Raw genomic sequence first — 21,421 nt, 5'->3', positions numbered from 1 at the left:
CCCCCCTCCACCATATTCCACCTCGGTCATATCGTCGCGGAGTTTAGGCGAAGCCCTGCGCCGGTAGAACATCATCATCGTCACCACGCCGTCGTGCTGACGGAACTCATCTCCGGAGCTTCGCTGGATCGGAGGCCGGAGATCGTCATCGAGCTGAACGTGTGCTGAACTCGGAGGCCCCGTACGTTCGGTGCTTGGATCGGTCAGATCGTGAAGACGTACGACTACATCAACCGCGTTGTGCTAACGCTTCCGCTTATGGTCTACGAGGGTACGTGGACGAATACTCTCCCCTCTCGTTGTTATGCCATCACCATGATTTTGCGTGTGCGTAGGAATTTTTTTGAAATTACTACGTTCCCCAACAGTGGCATCCGAGCCTAGGTTTTATGCGTTGATGTTATATGCACGAGTAGAACACAAGTGAGTTGTGGGCGATACAAGTCATACTGCTTACCAGCATGTCATACTTTGGTTCGGCGGTATTGTGAGATGAAGCGGCCCGGACCGACATTACGCGTACGCTTACGCGAGACTGGTTTCACCGTTACGAGCACTCGTGCTTAAAGGTGGCTGGCGGGTGTCTGTCTCTCTCACTTTAGCTGAATCGAGTATGGCTACACCCGGTCCTTGCGAAGGTTAAAACAGCACCAACTTGACGAACTATCATTGTGGTTTTGATGCGTAGGTAAGAACGGTTCTTGCTCAGCCCGTAGCAGCCAAGTAAAACTTGCAACAACAAAGTAGAGGACGTCTAACTTGTTTTTGCAGGGCATGTTGTCATGTGATATGGCCAAGACATGATGCTATATTTTATTGTATGAGATGATCATGTTTGGTAACCGAAGTTATCGGCAACTGGCAGGAGCCATATGGTTGTCGCTTTATTGTATGAAATGCAAACGCCCTATAATTGCTTTACTTTATCACTAAGCGGTAGCGATAGTCGTAGAATCAATAGATGGTGTAAACGACAACGATGCTACGATGGAGATCAAGGTGTCGCGCCGGTGACGATGGTGATCACGACAATGCTTCGGAGATGGAGATCACAAGCACAAGATGATGATGGCCATATCATATCACTTATTTTGATTGCATATGATGTTTATCCATTATACATCTTATCTTGCTTTGATTGACGGTAGCAATTTAAGATGATCTCTCACTAATTATCAAGAAGTGTTCTCCCTGAGTATGCACCGTTGCCAAAGTTCGTCGTGCCCAGACACCACGTGATGATCGGGTGTGATAAGCTCTACGTCCATCTACAACGGGTGCCAGCCAGTTTTGCACACGCGGAATACTCAGGTTAAACTTGACGAGCCTAGCATATGCAGATATGGCCTCGGAACACGGAGACCGAAAGGTCGACCGTGAATCATATAGTAGATATGATCAACATAGTGATGTTCACCATTGAAAACTACTCCATCTCACGTGATGATCGGTTATGGTTTAGTTGATTTGGATCACGTGATCACTTAGATGACTAGACAGATGTCTGTCTAAGTGGGAGTTCTTAAGTAATATGATTAATTGAACTTAAATTTATCATGAACTTAGTCCTGGTAGTATTTTGCAAATTATGTTGTAGATCAATAGCTCGCGTTGTTGCTTTCATTTGTCTATTTTGATATGTTCCTAGAGAAAACTATGTTGAAAGATGTTAGTAGCAATGATGCGGATTGGATCCGTGATCTGAGGTTTACCCTCATTCCTGCACAGAAGAATTATGTCCTTGATGCACTGCTAGGTGACAGACCTATTGCAGGAGCAGATGCAGACGTTATGAACGTTTGGCTAGCTCAATATGATGACTACTTGATAGTTTTGTGCACCATGCTTTATGGCTTAGAATCGGGACTTCAAAGACGTTTTGTACGGCATGGACCATATGAGATGTTCCAGGAATTGAAGTTAATATTTCAAGCAAATACCCGAGTTGAGAGATATGAAGTCTCCAACAAGTTCTATAGCTAAAAGATGGAGGAGAATCGCTCAACTAGTGAGCATGTGCCCAGATTGTCTGGGTACTTCAATCGCTTGAATCAAGTGGGAGTTAATCTTCCAGATAAGATAGTGATTGACAGAGTTCTCTCACCATCACCAAGTTAGTAGAACTTCGTGATGAACTATAGTATGCAAGGGATGACGAAAGTGATTCCCGAGCTCTTCGTGATGTTGAAATTGACGAAGGTAGAAATCAAGAAAGAGCATCAAGTGTTGATGATTGACAAGACGACTAGTTTCAAGAAAAGGGCAAAGGGAAAGAAAGGGAAACTTCAAGTAGAATGGCAAACAAGTTGTCACTCCCGTGAAGAAGACCAAAGCTGGACCAAAGCCTGAAACTGAGTGCTTACACTGCAAAGGAAATGGTCACTGGAAGCGGAAATGCCCTAAATATTTGGTGGATAAGAAGGATGGCAAAGTGAACAAGGGTATATTTGATGTACAGGTGTTTGATGTGTGCCTTACTAGTGTTTACAGTAGCCCCTGAGTATTTGATACTTGTTCGGTTGCTAAGATTAGTAACTCGAAATAGGAGTTACAGAATAAACAGAGACTAGTTGAAGGGGAAGTGACGATGAGTGTTGGAAGTAGTTCCAAGATTGATATGATCATCATCGCACACTCCCTATACTTTCGGGATTAGTGTTGAACCTAAATAAATGTTATTTGACGTTTGCATTGAGCATGAATATGATTTGATCATGTTTATTGCAATACGGTTATTCATTTAAAATCAGAGAATAATTATTGTTCTGTTTAAATGAATAAAACCTTTGATGGTCATACACCCAATGAAAATAGTTTGTTGGATCTCGATCGTAGTGATACACATATTCATAATATGGATGCCAAAAGATGCAAAGTTAATAATGATAGTGCAACTTATTTGTGGCACTGCCGTTTGGGTCATATCGGTGTAAAGCGCATGAAGAAACTCCATAAAGATGGATTTTCAGAATCACTTGGTTATGAATCATTTGATGCTTGCGAACCGTGCCTTTTTTTGGCAAGATGACTAAAACTCCGTTCTCCGGAACAATGGAATGAGCTACTGACTTATTGGAAATAATACATACCAATGTATGTGATCCGATGAGTGTAGAGGCTCGCGGCGTGTATCATTATTTTCTGACCTTCACAGATGATTTGAGAAGATATGGGTATATCTACTTGATGAAACATAAGTCTGAAATAATTGAAAGGTTCAAAGAATTTCGGAGTGAAATGGAAAAATCATCGTAACAAGAAAATAAAGTTTCTGCGATTTGATCGCGGAGACGAATATTTGAGTTATGAGTTTGGTCTTCAATTAAAACAATATGAAATTGTTTCACAGCTCACGCCACCTGGAACACCACAATGTTATGGTGTGTCCGAACATCGTAACCGCACTTCATTGGATATGGTGCGATCTATGATGTCTCTTACTGATTTACTGAAGGAAATATGCCCTAGAGGCAATAATAAAGTTATTATTTATTTCCTCATATCATGATAAATGTTTATTATTCATGCTAGAATTGTATTAACCGGAAACATAATACATGTGTGAATATATAGACAAACAGAGTGTCACTAGTATGCCTCTACTTGACTAGCTTGTTAATCAAAGATGGTTATGTTTCCTAACCATGGACAAGGAGTTGTTATTTGATTAACAAGGTCACATCATTAGTTGAATGATCTGATTGACATGACCCATTCCATTAGCTTAGCACCCGATCGTTTAGTATGTTGCTATTGCTTTTATCCATGACTTATACATGTTCCTATAACTATGAGATTATGCAACTCCCGTTTACCGGAGGAACACTTTGGGTACTACCAAACGTCACAACGTAACTGGGTGATTATAAAGGAGTACTACAGGTGTCTCCAAAGGCAGATGTTGGGTTGGCGTATTTCGAGATTAGGATTTGTCACTCCGATTGTCGGAGAGGTATCTCTGGGCCCTCTCGGTAATACACATCACTTAAGCCTTGCAAGCATTACAACTAATGAGTTAGCTGTGAGATGATGTATTACGGAACGAGTAGAGAGACTTGCCGGTAACGAGATTGAACTAGGTATTGGATACCGATGATCGAATCTCGGGCAAGTAACATACCGATGACAAAGGGAACAACGTATATTGTTATGCGGTCTGACCGATAAAGATCTTCGTAGAATATGTAGGAGCCAATATGGGCATCCAGGTCCCGCTATTGGTTATTGACCGGAGACGTGTCTCGGTCATGTCTACATTGTTCTCGAACCGTAGGGTCCGCACGCTTAAGGTTTCGATGACTGTTATATTATGAGTTTATGTATTTTGATGTACCGAAGAAGTTCGGAGTCCCGGATGTGATCACGGACATGACGAGGAGTCTCGAAATGGTCGAGACATAAAGATTGATATATTGGAAGCCCATATTTGGAGTTCGGAATGGTTCCGGGTGAAATTGGGATTTTACCGGAAAACCGGGGGGTTACTGGAACCCTCCCGGAGGCTATTTGGCCTTAGTGGGCCTCGAGGGAGAAGAGGAGGGGCCGGCCAGGGGTGGCCGCGCGCCCCCTCCCCCCCTAGTCCGAATAGGACAAGGAGGGGGGGGCGGCGCCCCCCTTCCTTCTTCTCCCTCCCCCCAATCCTACTCCAACTAGGAAAGGGGGGGAGTCCTACTCCCGGTGGGAGTAGGACTCCTCCAGGCGGGCCTCCTCTAGGCCGGCCGCACCCCCCCTTGCTCCTTTATATACGGGGGCAGGTGGGCACCCTAGAACACACAAGTTTGATCTACGGATCGTTCCTTAGCCGTGTGCGGTGCCCCCCTCCACCATATTCCACCTCGTTCATATCGTCGCGAAGCTTAGGCGAAGCCCTGCGCCGGTAGAACATCAAGATCGTCACCACGCCGTCGTGCTGACGGAACTCTCCCTCGACACTCGGCTGGATCGGAGTACAAGGGACGTCATCGAGCTGTACGTGTATCAAGAACTCGGGGGCGCCGGAGTAACGGCGCCGGGATCGGTCGGATCGCGAGGAGAACGTACGACTACTTCCTCTACGTTGTGATCGCTTCCGCTTCGGTCTACGAGGGTACATAGACAACACTCTCCCCTCTCATTGCTATACATCACCATGATCTTGCATGTGCGTAGGAAATTTTTTGAAATTACTACGTTCCCCAACAGTGGCATCCGAGCCTAGGTTTTTATGGTTTGATGTTTTGCACGAGTAGAACACAAGTGAGTTGTGGGCGATACAAGTCATACTACCTACCAGCATGTCATACTTTGGTTCAGCGGTATTGTGAGATGAAGCGGCCCGGACCGACATTACGCGTACGCTTACGCGAGACTGGTTTCACCGCTACGAGCACTCGTTGCTTAAAGGTGACTGGCGGGTGTCTGTCTCTCTCACTTTAGTTGAACCGAGTGTGGCTACGCCCGGTCCTTGAGAAGGTTAAAACGGAGTCTATTTGACGAAGTATCGTTGTGGTTTTGATGCGTAGGTGAGATTGGTTCTTGCTAAAGCCCGTAGCAGCCACGTAAAATTTGCAACAACAAAGTAGAGGACGTCTAACTTGTTTTTGCAGGGCATGTTGTGATGTGATATGGTCAAGACGTGATGCTATATTTTATTGTATGAGATGATCATGTTTTGTAACCGAAGTTATCGGCAACTGGCTGGAGCCATATGGTTGTCGCTTTATTGTATGAAATGCAAACGCCCTGTAATTGCTTTACTTTATCACTAAGCGGTAGCGATAGTCGTAGAAGCAATAGATGGCATAGACGACAACGATGCTACGATGAAGATCAAGGTGTCGCGCCGGTGACGATGGTGATCACGACGGTGCTTCAGAGATGGAGATCACAAGCACAAGATGATGATGGCCATATCATATCACTTATATTGATTGCATGTGATGTTTATCCTTTATGCATCTTATCTTGCTTTGATTGACGGTAGCATTTTAAGATGATCTCTCACTAAAATTATCAAGTAGTGTTCTCCCTGAGTATGCACCGTTGCCAAAGTTCGTCGTGCCGAGACACCACGTGATGATCGGGTGTGATAAGCTCTACGTCCATCTACAACGGGTGCAAGCCAGTTTTGCACACGCAGAATACTCAGGTTAAACTTGACGAGCCTAGCATATGCAGATATGGCCTCGGAACACGGAGACCGAAAGGTCGAGCGTGAATCATATAGTAGATATGATCAACATAAGATGTTCACCATTGAAAACTACTCCATCTCACGTGATGATCGGTTATGGTTTAGTTGATTTGGATCACGTGATCACTTAGATGACTAGAGAGATGTCTGTCTAAGTGGGAGTTCTTAAGTAATATGATTAATTGAACTTAAATTTATCATGAACTTAGTCCTGGTAGTATTTTGCAAATTATGTTGTAAGATCAATAGCTTGCGTTGTTGCTTTCATATGTTTATTTTGATATGTTCCTAGAGAAAATTGTGTTGAAAAATGTTAGTAGCAATGATGCGGATTTGATCCGTGATCTGAGGTTTATCCTCATTGCTGCACAGAAGAATTATGTCCTTAATGCACCGCTAGGTGACAGACCTATTGCAGGAGCAGATGCAGACGTTATGAACGTTTGGCTAGCTCAGTATGATGACTACTTGATAGTTTTGTGCACCATGCTTTATGGCTTAGAATCGGGACTTCAAAGATGTTTTGAACATCATGGACCATATGAGATGTTCCAGGAATTGAAGTTAATATTTCAAGCAAATACCCGAGTTGAGAGATATGAAGTCTTCAACAAGTTCTATAGCTAAAAGATGGAGGAGAGTCGCTCAACTAGTGAGCATGTGCTCAGATTGTCTGGGTACTACAATTGCTTGAATCAAGTGGGAGTTAATCTTCCAGATAAGATAGTGATTGACAGAATTCTCTAGTCACCATCACCAAGTTAGTAGAACTTCGTGATGAACTATAGTATACAAGGGATGACGAAAATGATTCCCGAGCTCTTCGTGATGTTGAAATCGACGAAGGTAGAAATCAAGAAAGAGCATCAAGTGTTGATGGTTGACAAGATCACTAGTTTCAAGAAAAGGGCAAAGGGAAAGAAAGGGGAACTTCAAGTAGATTGACAAGCAAGTTGTCACTCCCACGAAGAAGCCCAAAGCTGAACCAAAGCCTGAAACTGAGTGCTTACACTACAAAGGAAATGGTCACTGGAAGCGGAACTGCCCTAAATATTTGGTGGATAAGAAGGATGGCAAAGTGGAAAAGGGTATATTTGATATACAGGTGTTTGATGTGTGCTTTACTAGTGTTTATAGCAACCCCTCGGTATTTGGTACTGGTTCAGTTGCTAAGAGTAGTAACTCGAAACGGGAGTTGCAGAATAAACATAAACTAGTTAAGGTTGAAGTGATGATGTGTGTTGAAAATAGTTTCAAGATTGATATGATCATCATTGCACACTCCCTATACTTTCGGGATTAGTGTTGAACCTAAATAAATGTTATTTGGTGTTTGCGTTGAGCATGAATATGATTTGATCGTGTTTATTGCAAAACGGTTATTCATTTAAGTAAGAGAATAAATTGTTGTTCTGTTTACATGAATAAAACCTTATATGGTTACACGCCCAATGAAAATGGTTCATTGGATCTCGATCGTAGTGATACACATATTCATAATATTGAAACCAAAAGATGCAAAGTTAATAATGATAGTGCAACTTATTTGTGGCACTGCCGTTTAGGTCATATTGGTGTAAAGCGCATGAAGAAACTCCATGCTGATGGGATTTTGGAATCACTTGATTATGAATCACTTGATGCTTGCGAACCATGCCTCATGGGCAAGATGACTAAGACTCCGTTCTCCGGAACAGTGGAGCGAGCAGCTGACTTATTGGAAATAATACATACTGATGTGTGCGATCCAATGAGTGTCAAGGCTCGCGGTGGGTATCGTTATTTTCTGACCTTCACAGATGATTTGAGCAGATATGGGTATATCTACTTGATGAAATATAAGTCTGAAATAGTTGAAAGGTTCAAAGAATTTCAGAGTGAAGTGGAAAAATCATCGTGACAAGAAAATAAGGTTTCTACGATCTGATCGCGGAGACAAATATTTGAGTTACGAGTTTGGTATTCAATTAAAACAATGTGGAATAGTTTCACAAATTCATGCCACCTGGAACACCACATCATAATGGTGTGTCCGAACGTCATAACCGTACTTTATTGGATATAGTACAATCTATGATGTTTCTTACCGATTTACCAATATCGTTTTGGGATCATGCATTAGAGACAGCTGCATTCACGTTAAATAGGGCACCATCTAAATCCGTTGAGACGACACTATATGAACTGTGGTTTAGCAAGAAACCAAAGTTGTCGTTTCTTAAAGTTTGGGGCTGCGATGCTTATGTGAAAAAGTTTCATCCTGATAAGCTCAAACCCAAATCGGAGAAGTGTGTCTTCATAGAATACCCAAAGGAAATTGTTGGGTACACCTTCTATCACAGATCCGAAGGCAAAACATTCGTTGCTAATAAATGGATCCTTTCTAGAGAAGGAGTTTCTCTCGAAAGAAGTGAGTGGGAGGAAAGTAGAACTTGATGAGGTAATTGTACCTACTCCCTTATTGGAAAGTAGTTCATCACAGAAATCTGTTCCTGTGACTACTGCACCAATTAGTGAGGAAGCTAATGATGATAGTCATGTAACTTCAGATCAAGTTACTACCGAATCTCGTAGGTAAACCAGAGTGAGATCCGCACCAGAGTGGTACGGTAATCCTGTTCTGGAAGTCATGTAACTAGATCATGATGAACCTACGAACTATGAGGAAGCGATGATGAGCCCAGATTCCGCGAAATGGCTTGAGGCCATGAAATCTGAGATGAGATCCATGTATGAGAACAAAGTGTGGACTTTGGTGGCGTTGCCCGATGATCGGCAAGCCATAGAAAATAAATGGATCTTCAAGAGGAAGACGGACGCTGATAGTAGTGTTACTATCTACAAAGCTCGACTTGTCGCAAAAAGGTTTTTGACAAGTTCAAGGTGTTGACTACAATGAGATTTTCTCAACTGTAGCGATGCTTAAGTCTGTCCGAATCATGTTAGCAATTGCCACAACTTATGAAATTTGGCAAATGGATGTAAAAACTGCATTCCTGAATGGGTTTCAGGAGGAAGAGTTGTATATGATGCAACCAGAAGGTTTTATCGATCCAAAGGGAGCTAACAAAGTGTGCAAGCTCCAGCGATCCATCTATGGACTGGTGCAAGCATCTCGGAGTTGGAATATACGCTTTGATGAGTTGATCAAAGCATATAGTTTTATACAGACTTACGGTGAAGCCTGTATTTACTAAAAAGTGAGTGGGAGCACTACAGCATTTCTGATAAGTATATGTGAATGACATATTGTAGATCAGAAATAATGTAGAATTATTCTGCAAAGCATAAAGAAGTGTTTGAAAGGAGTTTTTCAAAGAAAGACCTCGGTAAAGCTACTTACATATTGAGCATCAAGATCTATAGAGATAGATCAAGACGCTTGATAAGTTTTTCAATGAGTACATACCTTGACAAGATTTTGAAGTAGTTCAAAATGGAACAGTCAAAGAAAGAGTTCTTGCCTGTGTTACAAGGTGTGAAATTGAGTAAGACTCAAAACCCGACCACGGCTGAAGATGGAAAGAGAATGAAAGTCATTCCCTATGCCTTGGCCATAGGTTCTATAAAGTATGCCATGCTGTGTACCAGATCTATTGTATACCCTACACTGAGTTTGGCAAGGGAGTACAATAGTGATCTAGGAGTAGATCACTGGACAGCGGTCAAAATTATCCTTAGTGGAATAAGGATATGTTTCTCGATTATGGAAGTGACAAAAGGTTCGTCGTAAAGGGTTACGTCGATGCAAGTTTTGACACTGATCTGGATGACTCTAAGTCTCGATCTAGATACATATTGAAAATGGGAGCAATTAGCTAGAGTAGCTTCGTGCAGAGCATTGTAGACATAGAAAAATTGCAAAATACATAACGGATCTGAATGTGAAAGACCCGTTGACTAAGACTCTCTCACAAGCAAAACATGATCACACCTTAGTACTCTTGGGTGTTAATCACATAGCGATGTGAAATAGATTAGTGAATCTAGTAAACCCTTTGGGTGTTGGTCACATGGCGATGTGAAGTATGGGTGTTAATCACATGATGATGTGAACTATCGATGTTAATCACATGGTGATGTGATCTAGATTATTGACTCTAGTGCAAGTGGGAGACTGAAGGAAATATGCCCTAGAGGCAATAATAAAGTTATTATTTATTTCCTCATATCATGATAAATGTTTATTATTCATGCTAGAATTGTATTAACCGGAAACATAATACATGTGTGAATATATAGACAAACAGAGTGTCACTAGTATGCCTCTACTTGACTAGCTTGTTAATCAAAGATGGTTATGTTTCCTAACCATGGACAAGGAGTTGTTATTTGATTAACAAGGTCACATCATTAGTTGAATGATCTGATTGACATGACCCATTCCATTAGCTTAGCACCCGATCGTTTAGTATGTTGCTATTGCTTTTATCCATGACATATACATGTTCCTATAACTATGAGATTATGCAACTCCCGTTTACCGGAGGAACACTTTGGGTACTACCAAACGTCACAACGTAACTGGGTGATTATAAAGGAGTACTACAGGTGTCTCCAAAGGCAGATGTTGGGTTGGCGTATTTCGAGATTAGGATTTGTCACTCCGATTGTCGGAGAGGTATCTCTGGGCCCTCTCGGTAATACACATCACTTAAGCCTTGCAAGCATTACAACTAATGAGTTAGCTGTGAGATGATGTATTACGGAACGAGTAAAGAGACTTGCCGGTAACGAGATTGAACTAGGTATTGGATACCGATGATCGAATCTCGGGCAAGTAACATACCGATGACAAAGGGAACAACGTATATTGTTATGCGGTCTGACCGATAAAGATCTTCGTAGAATATGTAGGAGCCAATATGGGCATCCAGGTCCTGCTATTGGTTATTGACCGGAGACGTGTCTCGGTCATGTCTACATTGTTCTCGAACCGTAGGGTCCGCACGCTTAAGGTTTCGATGACTGTTAAATTATGAGTTTATGTATTTTGATGTACCGAAGAAGTTCGGAGTCCCGGATGTGATCATGGACATGACGAGGAGTCTCGAAATGGTCGAGACATAAAGATTGATATATTGGAAGCCTATATTTGGAGTTCGGAATGGTTCCGGGTGAAATCGGGATTTTACCGGAAAACCGGGGGGTTACCGGAACCCTCCCGGAGGCTATTGGGCCTTAGTGGGCCTCGAGGGAGAAGAGGAGGGGCCGGCCAGGGGTGGCCGCGCGCCCCCTCCCCCCCCTAGTCCGAATAGGACAAGGAGGGGGGGGGGCGGCGCCCCCCTTCCTTCTTCTCCCTCCCCCCAATCCTACTCCAACTAGGAAAGGGGGGGAGTCCTACTCCCGGTGGGAGTAGGACTCCTCCAGGCGCGCCTCCTCTAGGCCGGTCGCACCCCCCCTTGCTCCTTTATATACGGGGGCAGGTGGGCACCCTAGAACACACAAGTTTGATCTACGGATCGTTCCTTAGCCGTGTGCGGTGCCCCCCTCCACCATATTCCACCTCGGTCATATCATCGCGAAGCTTAGGCGAAGCCCTGCGCCGGTAGAACATCAAGATCGTCACCACGCCGTCGTGCTGACGGAACTCTCCCTCGACACTCGGCTGGATCGGAGTACGAGGGACGTCATCGAGCTGTACGTGTGTCAAGAACTCGGGGGCGCCGGAGTAACGGCGCCGGGATCGGTCGGATCGCGAGGAGAACGTACGACTACTTCCTCTACGTTGTGATCGCTTCCGCTTCGGTCTACGAGGGTACGTAGACAACACTCTCCCCTCTCGTTGCTATACATCACCATGATCTTGCGTGTGCGTAGGAAATTTTTTGAAATTACTACGTTCCCCAACATTTACCACTATTGTTTTTGGGTTATGCATTAGAGACAGCTGCATTCACGTTAAAAGTGCACCATCTAAATCCGTTGAGACGACACCATATGAACTGTGGTTTAGCAAGAAACCCAAGTTGTCGTTTCTTAAAGTTTGGGGCTGCGATGCTTAATTATGTGAAAAAGTTTCATCCTGATAAGCTCGAACCCAAATCGGAGAAGTGCGTCTTCATAGAATATCCAAAGGAAATTGTTGGGTACACCTTCTATCACAGAGCCGAAGGCAAGATATTCGTTGCTAAAAATGGATCCTTTCTAGAGAAGGAGTTTCTCTCGAAAGAAGTGAGTGGGAGAAAAGTAGAACTTGATGAGGTAACTGTACCTTCTCCCGAATTGGAAAATTGTTCATCACTAAAATCAGTTCCAGTGATTTCTACACCAATTAGTGAGGAAGCTAATGATGATGATCATGAAACTTCAGATCAAGTTACTACAGAACCTCGTAGGTCTTCCAGAGTACGGTCCGCACCAGAGTGGTACGGTAATCCTGTTCTAGAAGTCATGTTACTAGACCATGATGAACCTACGAACTATGAGGAAGCAATGATGAGCCAAGATTCCGCAAAATGGCTTAAGGCCATGAAATCTGAGATGGGATCCATGTATGAGAACAAAGTGTGGACTTTGGTGGAGTTGCCCGATGATCGGCAAGCCATATTGTATAAATGGATCTTCAAGAGGAAGACGGACGTTGATAGTACTGTTACTATCTACAAAGCTCGACTTGTCGCAAAAAGGTTTTTGACAAGTTCAAGGTGTTGACTACAATGAGATTTTCTCAACTGTAGCGATGCTTAAGTCTGTCCAAATCATGTTAGCTATTGCTGCATTTTATGATTATGAAATTTGGCAAATGGATGTCAAAACTGCAATCTTGAATGGATTTCTGGAAGAAGAGTTGTATATGATGCAGCCAGAAGGTTTTGTTGATCCAAAAGGTGCTAACAAAGTGTGCTAGCTCTAGCAATCCATCAATGGACTGGTGCAAGCATCTCGGAGTTGGAATATACACTTTGATGAGTTGATCAAATCATATGGTTTATACAGACTTTTGGAAAGGCCTGTATTTACAAGAAAGTGAGTGGGAGCACTACAACATTTCTGATAAGTATATGTGAATGACATATTGTTGATCGGAAATAATGTAGAATTATTCTGCAAAGCATAAAGGAGTGTTTTAAAGAAGTTCTTTAAAAAAAAGACCTCAGTAAAAGCTACTTACATATTGAGCATCAAGATCTATTGAGATAGATCAAGATGCTTGATAAGATTTTCAATGAGTACATACCTTGGCAAGATTTTGAAATAGTTCAAGATGGAACAGTCAAAGAAAGAGTTCTTGCCTGTGTTGCAAAGGTGTGAAATTGAGTAAGACTCAAATCCCGACCACGGCAGAAAATAGAAAAGAGAATGAAAATCATTCCCTATGCCTCAGTCATAGGTTCTATAAAGTATGCTATGCTGTGTACCAGACCTATTGTGTACCTTGCTCTTAGTTTGGCAAAGGAATATATTTTTGACCTAATAGTAGATCATTGGACAGCGGTCAAGAATATCCTTAGTGAGGACTAAGGAAATATTTCTCGATTATGGAGGTGATAAAAGAGCCCGTCGTAAAGAGTTACATCGGTGCAAGCTTTTACACCAATCCAGATGACTCTAAGTCTCAATCTGGATACATATTGAAAGTGGGAGCAATTAGCTAGAGTAGCTCTGTGCAGAGCATTGTAGACATAGAATATTTGCAAAATATATACGGCTCTGAATGTGACAGGCCCATTGACTAAGCTTCTCTCACGAGCAAAACATGATCACACCTTAGTACTCTTTGGGTGTTAATCACATAGCGACGTGAACTAGATTATTGACTCTAGTAAACCCTTTGAGTGTTGGTCACATGACGATGTGAACTATGGGTGTTAATCATGTACAGATATGAATATTGATGTTAAATCACATGGCGATGTGAACTAGATTATTGACTCTAGTGCAAGTGGGAGACTGAATGAAATATGCCCTAGAGGCAATAATAAAGTTATTATTTATTTCCTTATTTCGTTAGGAAATATGCCCCATGGGATCACATCATTAGGAGAATGATGTAATTGACATGACCCATTCCGTTAGCCTAGCACTTGATCGTTTAGTATGTTGCTATTGCTTTCTTCATGACTTATACAAACTTCCTGCAACTATGAGATTATGCAACTCCCGTTTACCGGAGGAACACTTTGTGTGCTACCAAACGTCACAACATAACTGGGTGATTATAAAGGTGCTCTACAGGTGTCTCCGAAGGTACATGTTGGGTTGGCATAATTCGAGATTAGGTTTTGTCACTCCGATTGTCGGAGAGGTATCTCTGGGCCCTCTCGGTAATACTCATCACCTAAGCCTTGCAAGCATTGTAACTAATGAGTTAGTTATGAGATGATGTATTACGGAACGAGCAAAGAGACTTGCCGGTAACGAGATTGAACTAGGTATTAGATACCGACGATCAAATCTCAGGCAAGTAACATACCGATGACAAAGGGAACAACGTATGTTGTTATGCGGTTTGACCGATAAAGATCTTTGTAGAATATGTAGGAACCAATATGGGCATCGAGGTCCCGCTATTGGTTATTGACCGAGAATGGTTCTAGGTCATGTCTACATAGTTCTCGAACCCGTAGGGTCGGCACACTTAACGTTACAATGACAGTTTTATTATGAGTTTACAAGTTTTGATGTACCGAAGTTTGTTCGGAGTCCCGGATATGATCACGGACATGACGAGGAGTCTCGAAATGGTCGAGACATAAAGATTGATATATTGGATGACTATATTCGGACACCGGATGTGTTCCGGGAGTTTTCGGAGAAAAACCGAAGTACCGGAGGGTTACCGGACCCCCCCCCCCCCCCGGGAAGTAATGGGCCTTTATGGGCCCTATTGGAGAGAGAGAGGGGCCGGCCAGGGCAAGTGGCGCGCCCCCTCCCCTTGAGTCCGAATAGGACAAGGAAGGGGAGGCGGCGCCCCCCTTGCCTCCCCCCTCTCCCACTCCTTCCTTCCCCCTCCTTCTTGGAATACGAAAGGGAGGGGGAAACCTACTTGGAGTAGGTTTCCCCCTCCTAGGGCGCGCCTCCCCTTAGGCCGGCCCCCTCCTCCTCTCCCCCTTTATATACGGGGGCGGGGGCCACCCGATTGACACACAAGTTGATCTACGGATCGTTCCTTAGCCGTGTGCGGTGCCCCCTCCACCATATTCCACCTCGGTCATATCGTCGCGGAGTTTAGGCGAAGCCCTGCGCCGGTAGAACATCATCATCGTCACCACGCCGTCGTGCTGACGGAACTCATCTCCGGAGCTTCGCTGGATCGGAGGCCGGAGATCGTCATCGAGCTGAACGTGTGCTGAACTCGGAGGCCCCGTACGTTCGGTGCTTGGATCGGTCAGATCGTGAAGACGTACGACTACATCAACCGTGTTGTGCTAACGCTTCCGCTTACGGTCTACGAGGGTACGTGGACGAATACTCTCCCCTCTCGTTGCTATGCCATCACCATGATCTTGCGTGTGCGTAGGAAATTTTTTGAAATTACTACGTTCCCCAAAACGATGTATCTTTTGTCTTCCCATACACGCCTAAGATGCCAAGCAGGGTCACGCAAAGATTCTTCGTCACGTGCATCACGTCGATTGCAGAGCGGACCTCTAGGTCTTTTCAATAGGGATCCACCACAGGTCAGGGCGAAGGCCGAGGCGCTCTCCTCGGCCGCGCGCTGCTCTTGGGACTCTTCGGCGAGGGTGACCCTAGAGAAGACGGTGTCGAAGGGGAGGCCCTGATCTCCGAGGACGACAAGGATGGTGTCAAGCCGCTTGTCGATACCATGGAGGAACTGGGTGGTGAGATCCACCTCAGTGACGGCGTGATCGATGTCGGCCAAGCCATCGTTGAGGAGCTTCATGCGGCGCGCGTACTCGGAAACCGAGAGATCACCCTTGCTTGAGGTTACGATACTGGCAATTGAGGATCATGTAGCGGGCGGCGCGATGATTGGCGAGGAAGAAATCCTTGTTCTTGTGCCAGAGAGCGAAGGTGGTGGTGGCGCCGATGACATGGTCACACATCGTGTCGGAGAGGGTGGCGTAGATCCAGAGGACGATGTGGGTGTCCAGCTCGAGATAGGCGGAGGTAGCGTTGGGCGGGGGTGGGTGCTCGATGAGGTAGGACACGCCGTATCGAATGAGGACCATGAGGAATCCATTTGTGGTAATTGTGATCAGCGTGGTTTAGGAGGAATTTGATATGATTGGTGATGTGGTCGCCGTAGATCGGCAAACGCGGTGCAGGGACAGGGGCGGAGGCGCCAGAGTTGAAGAGGGGGGCAAAATGGGCGCCCGCGGCGACGGAAGATCCACTCAGAAGGGAGGGTGTGGTGCCGAAGACGAATGGCGGGGAGGAGGCTGCGGAGGAGGAGGGTGGGTGACCGCATCAGGCGCCGTGGAGGAGGAGAGGGAGCCCGGCGAGGTGGCGGAGCTCGAGGCGGCGGAGGAGTCAAGTGCGGTCATGGTGGAACCTGGAGTCTGATACCAAGTTGGACTTAATGTTTCTGTCCTTAATTGATTCAGTTACAATGTACAGCTTATATGAAGGGCTAGCGCTCCTAGAATTGAGGTACGCAGGCCATGAGCGCTGCCGATCCTACAAAATTGGAGTGGACGCAGCCACTTATGATAGAAAACATACAACGTGTACATGTACAGTTTAACAAAACATGCACACAGAAGAAAATAAAAAGGGTTAAGCTCGTGACTCCACCACATGGATGCTTGAAGTAGGCATCAGGTCTTGTAGTTAAAAGGTGCAGGATGCGGAGAAGTACAGCAAGAGCATACGGGATAATCTACGGATTTCCTTGTTATCGTTACGGACCGCTACTTATTACAGTACTAGGTATTTGAGAGAACCATGAATCTCTATTCCTAATGTCTCAGTTGGTAGGTCGCGTTTCGGGTTTTATTTTCGTCCCACCTCACCCGGTCTTTTTTGGTACTTCTTTGGTACTTCCTCCCACCTCCCTCCCAGCCGCGAAAAAACAAAAAAAACCCCGCGATCGAGTCCCGCGCCCGCCCAACCTCCCGTCCTGGAAGAAAACCTACGAAAAAAAACTAGAAAAAAAACCAGAACTCGCACGCACGAGCGAGACTGCCCTCTCGATCCCCTCGACCTACGATCTGTGACTGCAGACGCACCAGATCGCCGCCGCGGACCTCGCAGGGAAGACGCGGACGAGATCCCAAGCCGCTGCTCCTCCTCTCCCGGGATGCAGCCGCCGCCGCCGAACCAGGGAGACGCCGGCGACCGTCTCCGCCGTCGTGGATCACCAGGACGCCGCCGCCTGCACCGCCACCACCGCACCACCACCACCGCGCCTCAATCCCACAGCCGCTGGCCTCCTCCTCCTCTAGCGCCGCCGCTCCAGCCCCTCACCTTCTCAGCCTGTATCCGTGCGACAAGGTGTGGGGCTATGGGAGAGAAGGCTCCATATCGCGCGACAAGGTGACGGGGCACCCAGATCCGCAGCGGCACCACCGCGCCCTGGTCCACCTGGCCCTCGAGGTCGGCCATGGAGGTCCGACCCAACCAATGGATGGATGGGGATGAAACCCTAGCCCAACACCCACCCATGGATGGATGGGGATGGGGCGGCGGCGGCGGCCTTCTCTCGGTGCTTGCTGATGTGGTGGACATCGACTTCGGTGACGGGTTGCAGCACGTAGACATCAAAGGTACTGACACCCTCCATCCTCAAGGTTTCTTCCCCTCGCGATGTTGCTTTGTAGGTGGCCAGGATCTCCGCGGTTGGCATCGGCATCGGCGTCGTCTACGGCTCTGTCAGGCTCGACATCCTCAAGGTAACGCTCCAAATCCCCCAACCCCACGCTCCAAATCATTCTCATTTTTGCACACGGGAAATATTCAGGGAAGGCACTTTAGATGCAAAATACTGAGATGCTTTCTGCTTGAAAACTATAGTCAAAAGTTGATTCACAAAAGTTCAGAAGTTCAGTCCAGATGCCAAGGCATGCTTAGCATCTCATAGTCAGAGGCTATCCCGTCTCAACATTGCACCTATGCAGGTTTTCAATTTAGGAGATGATTTGCACCTATCCATTTACTCTAATGTATTACATACTAATCCTTTTGGAGGCAATAACGGAAGAAAAATCTGTTGATGTCTCCACGAGTCAAGTTATATAGCCGTTTCTGACTTGAAGGAATATTTGTGGGATTTCAATCATTAGGAAGTTAGAGGGCATCTGCAGCTTGGCAAAGTAGATGTTGTTGACATCAATTATTAATTGTTATTTTATAATGTTCCATCATTTTGTTTTTACACTTTTTTGCAGGCACTAGCAATGTTTTACCATTGACAGAGCATTGTGAATATGGTAACAGACTACTTGGGTGTTCTGAAATCGAATTCTGTATATAATATAAGTATATTCCATGACATGTGCTGCTGCTTCCGATTAGATACAATAGCTTCTCTCTTTTTTATCGTACAGCTGAGATCTTCATTACATTACAACCTTATGTTTTGCTTTTTTTAATTGAAATTGGTGTTCTCTCTCTAGGTTAATGGATCATCCTGGGAATGGACTATGGAATGGCAAACTAACAGGGCACATCGCACAACTGGTATAAATGTGTCAATATGTTGCATTTCAAGGCAGTTTCACTCGTAAATACTACTCCATCCGTCCAAAATAAGTGCTCAACTTTGTACTAACCTTAGTATAAAATTGTACTAGAGTTAAGACACTTATTTTTGGGATGGAGGGACTGCAAATTAAAGAATAACTACCATTTGTGTGTGTGTGTGTTGGGGGGGGGGGGGGGGGGGGGAGGATGTAGAAGTGAAATTTACTAAAAATTTAACCTACGTTTTCCTTGAGAAGGTTTATAAAATTATAAGACATAATTTGATGAAAGAGATATCTCTACTTCTTGGTGTTGCATCAAGGCCTTGATATTGGACTAGAATGCTTATGTTTTATAAAAAAGACAAACCTCGTGCATTTGTTTTGATTGCAACATCTTTTGTAGTCATCAATAGTAATACGTCAAGTACTGTTTGATCATTTTTAGGGTATTGTCAATCTACTTACAGACCACTTGCGTTGGGCAAGAGGGTTCTGCTGCGGAGACCAAGAAAAAGGATGGGAACATTGGGGACGCCTCAGCTGCCATCGAGGAACACAACTCGGAACAGGAAAGCTCCACGCGAGGCTCCCCTGGCTGCCGAGCATCTCTGAGAAGCCCAAAATGATATGAGATGATGTCATGGTGATCGATAGTGCCACGCAGGTTATGCCGGAGACCATCATGTTCCCTGTCAAGCTCTTCCAGTTCTTCACCGGTGAGGCGGCTCTAAAATCTTTGATTTCATGTCAATTAAAAATAGTTTGTAGGTGTGTTGGTAGTGGCACACAAAACTGAAACTAAAATCTTCTTGCATAAGCGCTGGATGTTATTGAGAGTATTATTACATATTGAATTTAATTCCTTTCTTGCACCCACAGTTGAGCTAAAGCTCTAAACTGCTCACTCGCACCTGATCAGGATTTAGTTGTAAATTGTTACCACCGTCAAATTAATTAATATGAAGCCAGCAATTGCTGGGTACCAGAGGAATTATGTTGTTCTAAATAATGATTCCTAAACTACGATGTCTGTGTGGTGTTAATCTTTTGGGAAAGGATTTGGAAGCTGGATAGACACTGGTCAAGATGATAGGAGCATATACTCAATAAAGAAATTAGTTTAATTGTGGCAGAAAGCATGATTACAGACATTAATTAGTTTAATTCAGTACAAAATTTTGGGTATCGTTATTAGTGGTTCATGACTGAAAACTTGTTTGAAATTACTATCATGTGCAGAGATTCTGCCAGCAGCAAGCGAGGTCATCTCCTTCTTAGACCAGTACTAAGGACCGCCGTTATGTGGATCCATTTTACATGCAAATGTCGAGCCCATCATATCGTGTTCGACCCATGAACTGGAAGGATTGCTTGCCATTATGTGGTATAGTTGTCCTTTGAGATATATTGCTGTTTGTATGAATTATGAGCTTCTCTGTGTCTAAATTGTACTCAAATAGTCTTCCAGAAATCTTGTTTTTATCCACTTTGGAGTAACTGTTCGTTGCTTGAAATTCCACTTTTATCCACTTTTGGAATAGTGATTACATCTGAGATGTAGTAGCGTTAGTTTTGATGTGAGATAAATGCCTGCACATTTTACTGTTTCTCTTATGTATTTTCGAAACGTAGTTTTTTATTTGGTGCATCAGCCGGTGGAGACTGAGTGGCGAGCGGCGGTGGCGAGGTCGAGCGGTTGGCACCAGCGGCGAGTAGGCAATTACCGTGATGGGCGAGCGGACGGGGCGAGTAGGTGTCACGATTGCATCACAATTGGAATAAAGTAAACAATGCATACGTGTGGCCATTAACTGATTTTGTATGTTGTGTGCTTGGGTTAACAGCCAGCCAAATCAATCAGCCAAGGGCCATCATGTACGTGAGTGTGTTAGCAGTGGGTATATCTGAAGATTATTTCTCAACTCGGCATGTGGGTAGAGACTAAAAAAAAGATGCCATGGTAGCATGGCAGACCTGGCAAGTGCCACGAACATCATGATATTCTTCCTTTTCTTAATTCCTTTATTTGAAAAATAATTTGCTCTGCGTGTGTAGGAACATAGCAGTCAGGCAAATGACACATTGGCATCTTGATCTATCAAGGGAAATAATTTCTTTACTTTAGAAAATGTGGGTTCGGATTGGTCTGTTGAGTTATGGCTGGCTGATCGGAATAATTTTGCTATTTAAAAAATATAGCAAATAGCATTTCATTATAGATTGGTCTGTTGAGTTACGGCTGGCTGATCGGAATAATTCTCCTATTTAAAAATGTAGCAAATAGCATTTCATTAGAGATGGCTTTGCAGCAAATTGCAAATCGCGCAAACCAAGCCATCGCCGCCTCGTCGCTCTCGCCGGGAGCGACACCGCCTGTCTCTTCTTCGCATTCTTAGCCGGCATCTCCTCCATCCGGATGCCCTGCGGCACGAGCCACTCCGCCACCGGCTGGGACTCGACCTTCGGGAAGTTTAGGTCCGTCTTCGGCCGTTCGGCACGCCACACCGCCACCATAGAAACGAGCAGCCTCATAGGCGGTGGGATACATGCCGAGCCACCAACGCTGCCCGGCGTCGGAGAACTCCAGTCCGAAGTTCCCGGAGGGCTTCGCCCTCATGCCGAAGAAATCGGACTTTCCCTTCAGCGTCTTCTTCGGCAC

The 21,421-nt window shown here is 44.7% G+C and overlaps 1 long non-coding RNA gene across 2 annotated transcripts; it reads left to right on the top strand.

The window, feature by feature from the left end:
* Nucleotides 1–18,002: 18,002 nt before the first annotated feature.
* LOC123042968 (uncharacterized) lies at nucleotides 18,003–20,248 on the top strand. 2 transcript variants are annotated; one of them, XR_006418967.1, is made up of 4 exons: nucleotides 18,003–18,556; nucleotides 18,694–18,757; nucleotides 19,208–19,478; nucleotides 20,002–20,248. It is a non-coding gene; the product is annotated as an uncharacterized lncRNA (long non-coding RNA). The 2 variants fall into 2 exon arrangements; XR_006418968.1 differs by having other exon boundaries at nucleotides 18,005–18,556; nucleotides 19,208–19,426.
* Nucleotides 20,249–21,421: the final 1,173 nt, after the last annotated feature.

Source organism: Triticum aestivum, chromosome 2B, assembly GCF_018294505.1.
Source record: "Triticum aestivum cultivar Chinese Spring chromosome 2B, IWGSC CS RefSeq v2.1, whole genome shotgun sequence".
In the NCBI taxonomy this organism is placed as follows: domain Eukaryota; kingdom Viridiplantae; phylum Streptophyta; class Magnoliopsida; order Poales; family Poaceae; genus Triticum; species Triticum aestivum.
Note: the sequence above shows the minus strand (reverse complement) of the source record. Positions and strands in the feature narration are given on the sequence as shown.